At 36.8% G+C, this 10,896-nt stretch overlaps 1 pseudogene; it reads left to right on the forward strand.

The window, feature by feature from the left end:
* Nucleotides 1-3,423: 3,423 nt before the first annotated feature.
* LOC101703960 (ribosomal biogenesis factor pseudogene) lies at nt 3,424-3,727 on the forward strand (annotated as a pseudogene).
* Nucleotides 3,728-10,896: the final 7,169 nt, after the last annotated feature.

The following is a 10,896-nucleotide window of genomic DNA, read 5'->3' on the forward strand; positions in this document are numbered from 1 at the left end:
TATGTCCATGTGTTCACACTTTCAAATTATACTTTTCATGTCATTTTTCTTAATTTTTCTTCTTTGTTAAGTCACCTTTCTCTTTTGTATCATTTAAGTAGGGTACAGATATGTAATGCTTAGAAGTTTCATTCAAAAGGTCCAACTTAGTTGCCTGATATTCTTCTGACTTCAGAAGCCTAAGATTTGTATTTTCTCAAACAAAATTTTTCAACATGATGTTTTGTCTTCATTTTTTCAACTTCACATTGCTTTCACAGCACTCTGAACTTGTTTGACCAGTATTTCCTCCAAATCAAATGAAAGAAAAAGCTACCCCTTACTAAATGAAACAATCTGAATTGATCCACATCTTCCAATGATGTGGTCACCATAGCTCAGCAGGCATTTGGCTGAGTTTGGGTTAAATGCAAACATTACCATCCCATATCAAAACAGGAAATTACTCTACACAATCAAATCATAAGTTGGAAAATATAAGGTCCTGGAAATATTTGAATATGTCACTACTGAGGGCAAACGAATTGGACATAAAACTTACGAGTTATGCAGGTGAATTTAACAGTATTGTGAGTTGTCATGTAAAAAAGTGTAAATTTCTGCTCAAATAATCTACTGAAAATATCCCTCCTCTGTGATATATAAGTAGTCTCCTCTTCAAATTATTTTCTCTGCCTATTATAACTTGCATTCATTTTGCTTATTTGCTTTTTGTGTCTCTTCCTCACTAAAATATAAGCTCTATGAAGGCATGGACTTTGTATTTTTTATTTTTAGAAAAAGTCCTAATGAAGTCTAAGTGTTCATGTCACGGTTGTTAAGCCAATGACCGAATAAAAGTGGGTAAGAGGAAGTGGGGTGTTGTTCTTTTAAGTGGGTATTAATGGAGTCTCCAATCCTCTTCTTTAAACCCATTCTAGGAAAGAATCTAAACGGCACCAGTAAAAAATACCTCTTCCAAAAAGTATTTTATCTTTCCTGGAAACATTTCTAAAGAGAGAGTTCAGAATCTGTTACGTTTTTCACAAGATAAATACTAGAGGATGCAGCACCTGTGATTTTATAACTATATGCTTATTCCTTAGAAAGGAAATTTATTTTTAAGTTATCTTGTGGTTGATACACTATGTTGAGTCTTAATAGTAAAACCAAAAGAGAATTTGAAGAATGAATATGTTTCCCAAAAAATGCACAGGTCAGGAAAACTGCAAAGGACATAGATCTGGATGGTGTAGTGCGAAAAGACGGAAGTGTTAATTTTAGGCATATCAAGTTCAAGGTGTCCCTTGGGTATTCAAGTAGATACAGACTGAGAATGCGGTTAAATCCCTGAGCCTGGAGTTAGGGAATTGTCATCATCTAGATACTTTACGGCATAAGAAAGGACGTGCACGCAAAGATGGAGCAGACATCTGAACAACTAGTCTCTGAGGCACATGAACATTAGACAGCTGGAGTCCTTCAATTTATCAAGTAGGTGTCTGGGAAGGAGTGGTCAAAGAGGTAAGAGAAAAAATAGACAGATGTCCTTGGAATCACAGCCACCAAATAAAGAAGGGGATTTGAAATGTCAGGATGGAAATGATGGAATTCTGCTACATTGTTGGAAATGATCTGGGAAATTATTTTAGATATATCTTATCATAAAAATAAGCACATGACAGAAGTATTGAAAAAGAGAAGGAAAATTAATATACAAGCTTGATGAGACAAGAGATTTATCAGGAGATCTAAAGTTTACTTAAATATTTAGGTTTGAATCCTTCTATCCTTTTCCTTTACAAGCATATTCTTAAATGCTGAATTTATATTGTGTAGAAATTTTTATCAGGCTTATTGATTCTTCACCAATCATGATTATTTTAAACACTGTCTACTGAATATTTTATTAAAGAAATAATATACCATAAGGGGATAAATTTTCTTAACTTCTTCCTGGTCGATATTCAGATTTTCATCTTTCAATCAAAAAAATATTTTTGAGAGTAAATTGTGCTAGGTGCAGTATAGAATAGTGCTCTAGAGGAAAAAGTATAGTACATGCAAACAATTTTTAAAAATACAAAACTTGGAACATATCACAGGCCATTCTGGATGGTTTTCATGTATTATCACATTTCCTTTTTATAGGTCCGTATGTAACAGGTGCTCTGTAGGACTGGAACATGCACAGAGGTATTGAAATACTTAAATAGGTCATGGGTAGAAAGCAGGGGCCACTTTATGAAGAGGTTGCTGTCAGGAGCCTGCCAGAGAGGTGGGCAAGCTTACATGGACAGAAAGACTAAGGCAGATCCACAGTGTCCATGTTATGAGAAACAGATCCTGAAGACAATGCGAGGTCTCCTACAGCCCTTAGAAATTGGAATGATATGAAAGGATTTATGATGTAGAAAAACTACTCTGTACACAAGACTGAAGCCACCCAGGCTAGGAAAGAAGTGTTCCAGGGACAATCATGATGTATAACACAATGCCGAGAGGAGCACTCTTCTTCTGCACTTGAGCATTTCTTAGGGGTGGAAAACTGGGTTAAAAAATGAATACTTGAATAGAATGTGGCTTTTGGAAATTTTTGTCCCAGAAGATCTGGTAAGCTTAGAGTCCATATGAGTGACATTATTTTTATTATTGTTACTTGTGTTTCTACCATTATTGCTGGCCAAATTTCTGTTTCTATTTTTTCTTATGCTTGATTGTAGTAGTTTTTAGTGTATGTGCTGCCAAAGCAAATACTTGATTGTAGTACTTTAATTATGATGTATCTAAGTTTGAGATTTACTTTTAAATTTTCAATTCTAAATAACTTCATGTTTTTAAAAATAATTATTATTTTTAGTATTTTTGTTATCATTATTAATTGTGAAGTCTTTGATTTTTTTCATCTCATGTATAGGGGCATTTATTTGTGTACATATTAATAAAAGCAGGTTTTCTTTTTAAAAAATATATCAGTGTTCATTGCCAATTATCTCAAGTGTTTTTGGTCTTTATTTTTTTAAACATTTTCAGAGTTATTTCTTTGTGAGTTTCAAGTTTCTGTCTGGTGACAGTCTCCTGTCTGAAGAATTTCCAATTAATATTACTTGACTTTCAGGTCTGCTGACCTGAATTCTCAAAGCTTCTGTTTGTCTGAAAAGCCTTTATTCACCTTTATTTTTGAGAGATATTTCACTGGATATGGAATTCCGTTGCCAGTTTCTCTTTTGTTTACTATTCTTAAAACTATCAGTCCATTGATTTCATGGCTTACATTGTTCCTGCTGTAATACACATCTTTATTCCCTTGTATGGGATATTTCTTTTTCTCTGTTTGCCTTCAACATTTTCTCTTCTTTCCCCTCTCCCTGGAACTTCCTGGACCCTGTGCATGCAGATGGCGTCACCTGGAGCTTGAGCAGCAGCCCAGGGATATCAAAGATAATGGCCAAGAACAAATTAAGAGGGCAGAAGTCCAGGAATGTATTTCACATAGCCAGCCAAAAAAACCTTTAAGTTCAAAAACAAAGCAAAACCAGTCAACACTACTCTTAAAAAGATAACAATTGTAAATGATGAAAAAGTTCTTAGAGTGAATAATGCTTTTGTAAACATTCTGAAGAAACTTGCAAATTTCTCAAAAAGACTTACTCTTGAACCACTGGAAAAAGAGCTGAATAATCAGCAGCAGCATGAAAATGAACCAGTTAATGTTGATGAAGCTGCAAGATTAATGGCTCAATTGTAATACTATGGAGATGTATCAAATTCCCCCCAAAACTCAATAAAATAAGTATTTTATAAAAAAGATTTTCTCTTATTTGGTTTCCATAGTTTGACTATTAATGTGATTTAATGCATCCTGGTTTTGTTTATTTTCTTTTGAGGCCTTCTGAGCATTCTGTATGTATGCTTTGATATTTTCAAATGTCAAGAGATGGAAGGAGTAGAACAGGAGAGAAGGAGAAGAGGAAGTGAAAAGAATTAATATGTGTTATGTTCCAACTCCCCACAGTGAATGTCATCACTATGTATTCAAAACATATACTAATAAAAGTTTTTCAATTGAATATAATATATATGTGTGTGTGTGTGTGTATAAAGAAGTCTCCTGGGTTCAGACATGGCACTTTTGGAAGGGTTCTACCTAGTCTCCTGGGTTCAGACATGGCACTTTTGGAAGGGTTCTACCTAGTCTCCTGGGTTCAGACATGGCACTTTTGGAAGGGTTCTACCTTCATCCTCCGAGGCTTGAAGAGCAGTTCATGGTGAACTGAAACCTTTGCACAACAAGTACTATCATGCTCAGTGTAAGATCCTGGGTCTAAGACTGTTTTGTGTCTTTCTTCCACAGGGGGACACTGTTTTACACTTTCCTAGTGGGACAGGACTTTTGTCTGTGCCCTAAAAGTAATCTTGTACTCCCTCAGATTCAGACTTATTTTTCTTCTAGTTTTGAGTCAGGACTTTAGGCATTTGGTTTGGAAGATGGGGTGTGACCGACTGAGCAGGTCTTATGCTATTGACCTGTGACACCTGTGCTCCTGAGAGGGAAATTCTCTAGTCGGCTGCTCAGTTGAGAGTCTTTCTGTCAAGTATATAGTAGAGACAGACAGGTAAAATCTTGGGAGTACAAACTTTCCTTGCATCTCGGGGACTTAGCTATTACAAATTAACACTAAGTTATTCATTAAAAATTTCCAGCCAGGTGTGGTGGCTCATACCTGTAATCTGAGCACTCTTGCAGGCCAAGGCAGGGAGATCACAAGTTTGAGATAGCCAAAGCAATTTAGGGACTTAGTGAGATCCTGTCTCAAAACATATCATAAGTAAAAACTTAAAAAGAGCTGGAAATGGAGGTTGATGTGAAGGCCCTGAGTTCCATTCCCAGTGCTGAAAAAATAATTGCTTCTTTCTTTTGCACCCACTTTTGTGGTGGTCAGTCGTTTTATGTCCCAAGGACATGGTCTGTGTGGCCTCTTTACCCTTAGACATGTTTATTAGTCTTTGGAACTAGGTTTACTTTGTTCTCTTGAAGCAGGTCTTTAATGAGTCTTAGAAACAGTGATCTTGTAGATAAGGACAATCCTCTAAATGTTTGTGTCTTTGAATTAGTGTGTTGGGATCTACTCCTCAGCATAAGATTGGGCTCTTGGCAGGTGATGAGGGCATGAAGATTCTATACTCATTAATGCAGTTAGGGTCTTTATAAACTGCAAAGGGCTGGCAATCCCCTTCTACCATGTAAGTGCAAAAGGAGAAGCAGGCAGTCTTTAACTGGCAGGAGTGTCAGTTCCTCCCCAGAACTGGACCATGTGGGCAGGCCTTGGTCTTTCAGCCTCTAACACCGTGTGACATGAATTTCTGTTCTTCATAAACTACCCAGTTTTGTCTATTTTGTTGCAGCAACCCAGCTGCACTAAGACAATAATCCATCTTTTTCTCCTTATTACATTTGGAAAAATGTTCTCTGCAGCCTTCTACTCATCTAGGAGGCAGGTGTAGAAAAATGGAGTATTGCCTAATGCAATATTCAGATGGAAGATCACCTAGAGAAAAGAACTTGTGTCTAATTTATTCACTTGACAAAGACTTCTTAAGCCCTATCAGGACAGAGCTAAGCCATGTAGTGAGTGCCCAAAAATGTGCAAACCACGTGGAAGAGTCATATTTATCTCATTGTGTAGGTATTGGCTAACAAAGTGTCTGCTTGTTTATGCCATTGGTAGGTGTATTATCCCATGTGAAGTGCAGTTTCCTGGGCTCCAGACTTGATCACTAATAACTCTGTGTTGGTCTTGAGATTCGAGTTCCTTGTTCTGTATCAGGTGAGCAATTTCTACCACCTTATTGTTGTGTCTATTGAAGCCACTCAGTGCTTCCTCTTTGTCCTGTGTTTTCTTACCAGCCAACTATAGGCCTAGATCCAGCTGCAACTGGGTCTCTTAAAATTATGTATCCCTTGGAAGTAAGCAGTAACTATTCTTGGGGCAGTTCAGCTGCTCAAAAGGTTTTTCATAAGCTTAGATCCTTCATATTTATGAGTGTGAATTTAGGAAGCTCAGGATTCTATCCTGATGACAATTTGTGACTTTCTTTTTTTTTGTATCTTCAGCAAGGAATGTGAGTTATCTAATTGAGAGTTGGAAAGGAGTACCATAATATACACTCCTGCCTTTTGTTGTCAATATGAGAAAATTGAGACTAAAGAAATTTAAATGATTTGTCTAAGGCCACACAGAGGTAAATAAAAAACAAAGGACAAGATTTAAGACAATACTGCTTGGACACAGGGAAAGCCCAGGAGATTGCTTAACGGGATGCATTAGATGGATTGTGTTCAAATCCTGTGACTTGCGGACTGATCTGTAAAACTTGGGCCAAGTGACTCTCTTTCTAACCTCCGACTTTCCTTGTGAACTAAGCGTGGTGATGATGGGATTTGTGTCCTGGGTTTACTCCGGTGAGCATGAAATGACAGTAATTATTGTTAAGAGGGTGCTCTCAATACATATATGAAGTCCTTTCAAACAGCGAAGAGAATTTATGGTGCGAATGCATAGACTTTAAGAAGGAGTGGAAGAAAGTGTCAAGTCACTACCTCGGGTCTCAGTTAGGTACAGGAAATTCACTCTTGAGCTCCAAGTTTGGTTTATGTTATTATGTTCAGAACGGGCAATTAAAATATTTAACTAACCAAGCGAACCTATCTGTTTGCAAGTATCGGGAAGATGCTACGTTCTGCCAGCACGGCCACCTTTGGGGCCCAAGTGCTGGTGTAAACGTGGCCCTGCGCGGTTGGGGGAGGGGATCAGATTGGGCTCCCAAGCGGGACAAGGGGTGTTTCCCTGAAGAAACAGCTGTGGGAGCGATCAGTGCCAGACTGGACTTTCTCGCGTTTCACTTCTACCCGATCCTATGATTTTTATTCCTGCTTAGTGATCAAGACCGCTTCGTTTACTGAAACAACCACGTCGTGAACAGCCAGGCAGGCGACCCTGTGGTTTCACAGCACGGGGCGCTGCCGGCAGTGCTCTCTACTTTCCGATAGATGGCGGCATTTCACAAACAACCCGCCACCCTCCTGCAAGGGAAAACCACTCCACAATATGTTGACAGGATTAGGGACCCCCGTTGTTTTACAGGAAGTAAATAAATCCTTATGGCCTTCTAGAAACCTCAGAAGTGTATGAGAGTGGTAAGAAATTGTTTATTCTACGGTAAAGGTATCAAATGAATATTTACCGCACTTAAAACAATTAGATCGGGTTGAAATAGACTAGTGTTAAAATTCAGCCTGTTTGCATTATCCAGTTTTAAATGTTTGTTAAACTCTTGCACAGTAGGTTTACTTTCCAAGTACTGGATTTCTTGCTAGCGTGGGTTGGTAGTGTAAGCGAAGTCTGAGAAGCTGATATTTTCTCTAAATTCAGATGAGGTATGTATAAATTAAAACATTACTGTGTGAAAATCATCGGGTAAAATATAAGCTACATACTGCTTGAACTACAAGGACACAGTAATAAACAGAATAAAGAACACGAATAGAGAATGAACAGTAAGATGCTGTGTATGTTTAAGCAAAGGTTATCTGAACTTCTCAACCTTAAGTAACATTTTAAAAGGTAAACATAGATATACATTCTTCTCAAAAATCTAGAAAATGGATATTTCATTAATAGTTTTCATTAGTATTCTTAAAAATGTTTCTGACATATTGCAATAATGACACAGACAAAAATGCATTCAGTGAGCTTTACCCAGGGGTCAATTAAATGAGTCTATTTCTTAGATTTTCTATTGCCTTAGGGAACACTATATTTTTTTTCTCCCTAATATTTCTGAAACTTCCCTTTCTCTCTATGATTTTTTAAGTACATCTGATTTGTGATCATGAATCATTACTAACTAGATTAATGATTATCACTTTGAGCTACATTTTCATATATTAACATCAAGATCTCCAATTTAAAACATAGTCACATAAGTGAAAATCTCTAATAAAATATCTGGTCCTTAAAAGTGTAACTAATCTGTAAAGACTAAACCAGACATAAAATTCAATATTTCTTTTTAAATTCTTTTAAAATTCTTTTAAAATTTTTAAATATTTAAGTTGTGTCTGCTATTTTAAATGATACTGCGATGAAATGAGATGCAGGCATCTCTTCAAGATTCTAATTTCAATTTTTTGAACAATGCCCAGAAGTGCAGCACTGGATCATATAATATTTCTATTGTAATCTTTTAAGGAATCTCCACTCTGTTTTCCACAATGACTATACCATTTTTCTTTTCTACCAACAGCACACAGATATCTAGAGTCTCCAGAGTCTCATCAACATTTTTTTTATGATGATGGCCATGCCAACATGTGTGAGGTGATATCTCATTCTCATTTCTGTTTTCCTAATGATCACTGATAGGGATGTCTATTCATGCACCTGTTAGAGATTGTCTTTTCTGGAGAAATTATTCAGGTTCTTTGCCATTTTTTAATCTGGTTATTTGCTTTTGCTCTTTTTTTCTTTCTTTTTTTGCTATTTAGTTACAGGAATTCCTTATGCATTTTGGATATTAACCCCTATAAGATACATGGTTTGCCAATATTTCCCCATCTTTTACTCCAAAGTTCTTCTGTTTGATGCAGTTTCACATGTTTACGATCTGTTGCCTATGTTTTCAGTATCATATCCAAGCAATCATTGTGAAGCTCAGTGCCATACAGTGTTTCTCTCATTTTTTCTTCTATAGGTTTTACAATTTCAGGTCTTTCATTTAAGTCTCTAATTCATTTTGAGTTAGTTACTGTGTATGTGGAGCATTGTTTAAAGTTGTCATTTTGTTTTAAATTTTATAAACAATCTTATTTGCAACAAATCTAAATATAGCCTGTTTTAAAGTTATCTTTCTTGACTTACAATAAAAAGTTATTTAAAGAACTCTAATTTCAACTCATTTAAAAGCAGTTTCATCAGCATTTAGAATTGTCTCTTGGAAATCATATGTTTACAAATAAATATGTCATAGGTCAATATTTTTGAATGACTAGTATACTCTCACAAAACAGGAAAAATATATTTACCTAACATGTAGTAAGAATTCTAAAAATACAGTTTTAGTGTATCTTGTAATCTCTGGATGAGGCCAAATAAAACCATTCTAATAAAATGGAATAACAGTACAAACCAGTAACAAACACTTATCTAAATGTGATTTAATTTCTCATCTTTGTATGACTGTTCACACAAGTATTTTAAAAATCAGAAGAAAACAATGTCCCCTTTTGAATTCTGGAAATAAGGTCACCATGGCTGACGGTCTACATTCCTGTGACTCGTGTCTAAATTGGTTAAATTCTGTAACCAGTGTTGCCAAAGCCAGCATCCATGCCTGACATGGGCTTGCTACTCCATTCTCTAACAAGCTTATGTGTCTGCATGTTGGCTTGGAAACAGTTCTGATCTTGTCCTCATTTCTGGAATAAATTAGGCGCTTATTATTTTAGGTACCTAGGTAGATTTCCTCCTAAGTAGCAAACACAATTTGACATCTTATTGTTTTCTTATTTAACATCTCTGGCATCTAGCCCTTCCTTTTACTTCCAACTGTCCCAAAATCATCACCTCACATTAGGATATACTTCATAACTAATGGGGTTCTGTTCCTGGTGTCACTGTGCTTTAATATCACCAGGAAATTCTTCTAAAATCTCACTGTAAGAGCCATCAGTTGTTCATCTTATCAGACCCCTGCCTGACTTCCAAGGCTGTACTGAAACAGCTCCTTGGCTGTGCGATCTGATTGGCCCAGCCTTCCCTGGAAGAACTCTGTAGTCCAGACCAATTCCTCGTACCTTAGACCACAGCATATGATTTGTGATTCAATGTCCCTTTACCTCATATCTGGAATTCTCTCACCTTTGCTGCCAGTGTCCAAATCCCATCCCCCATTTAACTGCACAATCCAGTTAATTTGCTGTTGCATCCCTGGGTGGAGCATAGGAGCGACTCAACGATTTCATCCTTCAGAGATTGAACAAACCCAAAGCCCTCTTCCTCTGTGATGTTTCTTGGATTTGTTTTCAGATCACAGTGGCTCCTTTCTTTCCTGAGATCATTTCATGTACATGGCCTGAATTACACTTTTTATATTTTTATATTCATCAGTAAATGAACACCCAATGTCATTTTGACAGGATTTTATATGCAGTTGGTTAAGCTACATATTGCTTGATAAATACTATGATTAATAATAACTTGCTGGTTCATGCCTGCAACCCTTATATTGAAGCTGTTGTCATGTGGCTTATCATCTGTACTATAAAGTGCACCCCCACAAGAAGGAGGCCTAGCATGGGAGCTAAACAAACCCATATTAAATTCAATCCAATGCAAGTGTGATGGTTAATTTCATATGTGAACTTAACTGGACTAAGGGATGCCCAGAGTGGGGACATGTCTGAGAAAGATTAGCAATTTAATCAGTAGAATCTATAAAGAAGGTCACTCTCTCTGATGTGGATTAATACACAGCACCCACTCCATTTAGAACATAACTAGGACAAAACGCCTGAGGTGAACTTGCTGTCTCTGTGTGAGCAGGCCAGCCATCTTGTCTTCTCATGTCGTCAGACTTGGGCGCTCCACATTCTCAGGCATGAGGACTGAGACATGCGTATCCATTCTGTTTGGCTGGAGAACTTTGACTAAATACAGTGAATTTGTATTCTATTTCTCCCCAGTCTTTTGTATTCTTAAGATTATTATGTTAGATCTTCATTTATGACATGGGGGAAAACAACTCTATATATGGTTAGTATAAATATTAAATGAAATGATGTGTGCAAAAAAGTAGAATGTTATTTACCATGTTGGGGGCAACAGAACATGGTAGACGCTACTGTTTTTGTTATTG

This window comes from Heterocephalus glaber, unplaced genomic scaffold (assembly GCF_053883595.1).
Source record: "Heterocephalus glaber isolate CG9 unplaced genomic scaffold, H.glaber_assembly_v1.0 deba00001472, whole genome shotgun sequence".
In the NCBI taxonomy this organism is placed as follows: Eukaryota; Metazoa; Chordata; class Mammalia; order Rodentia; family Bathyergidae; genus Heterocephalus; species Heterocephalus glaber.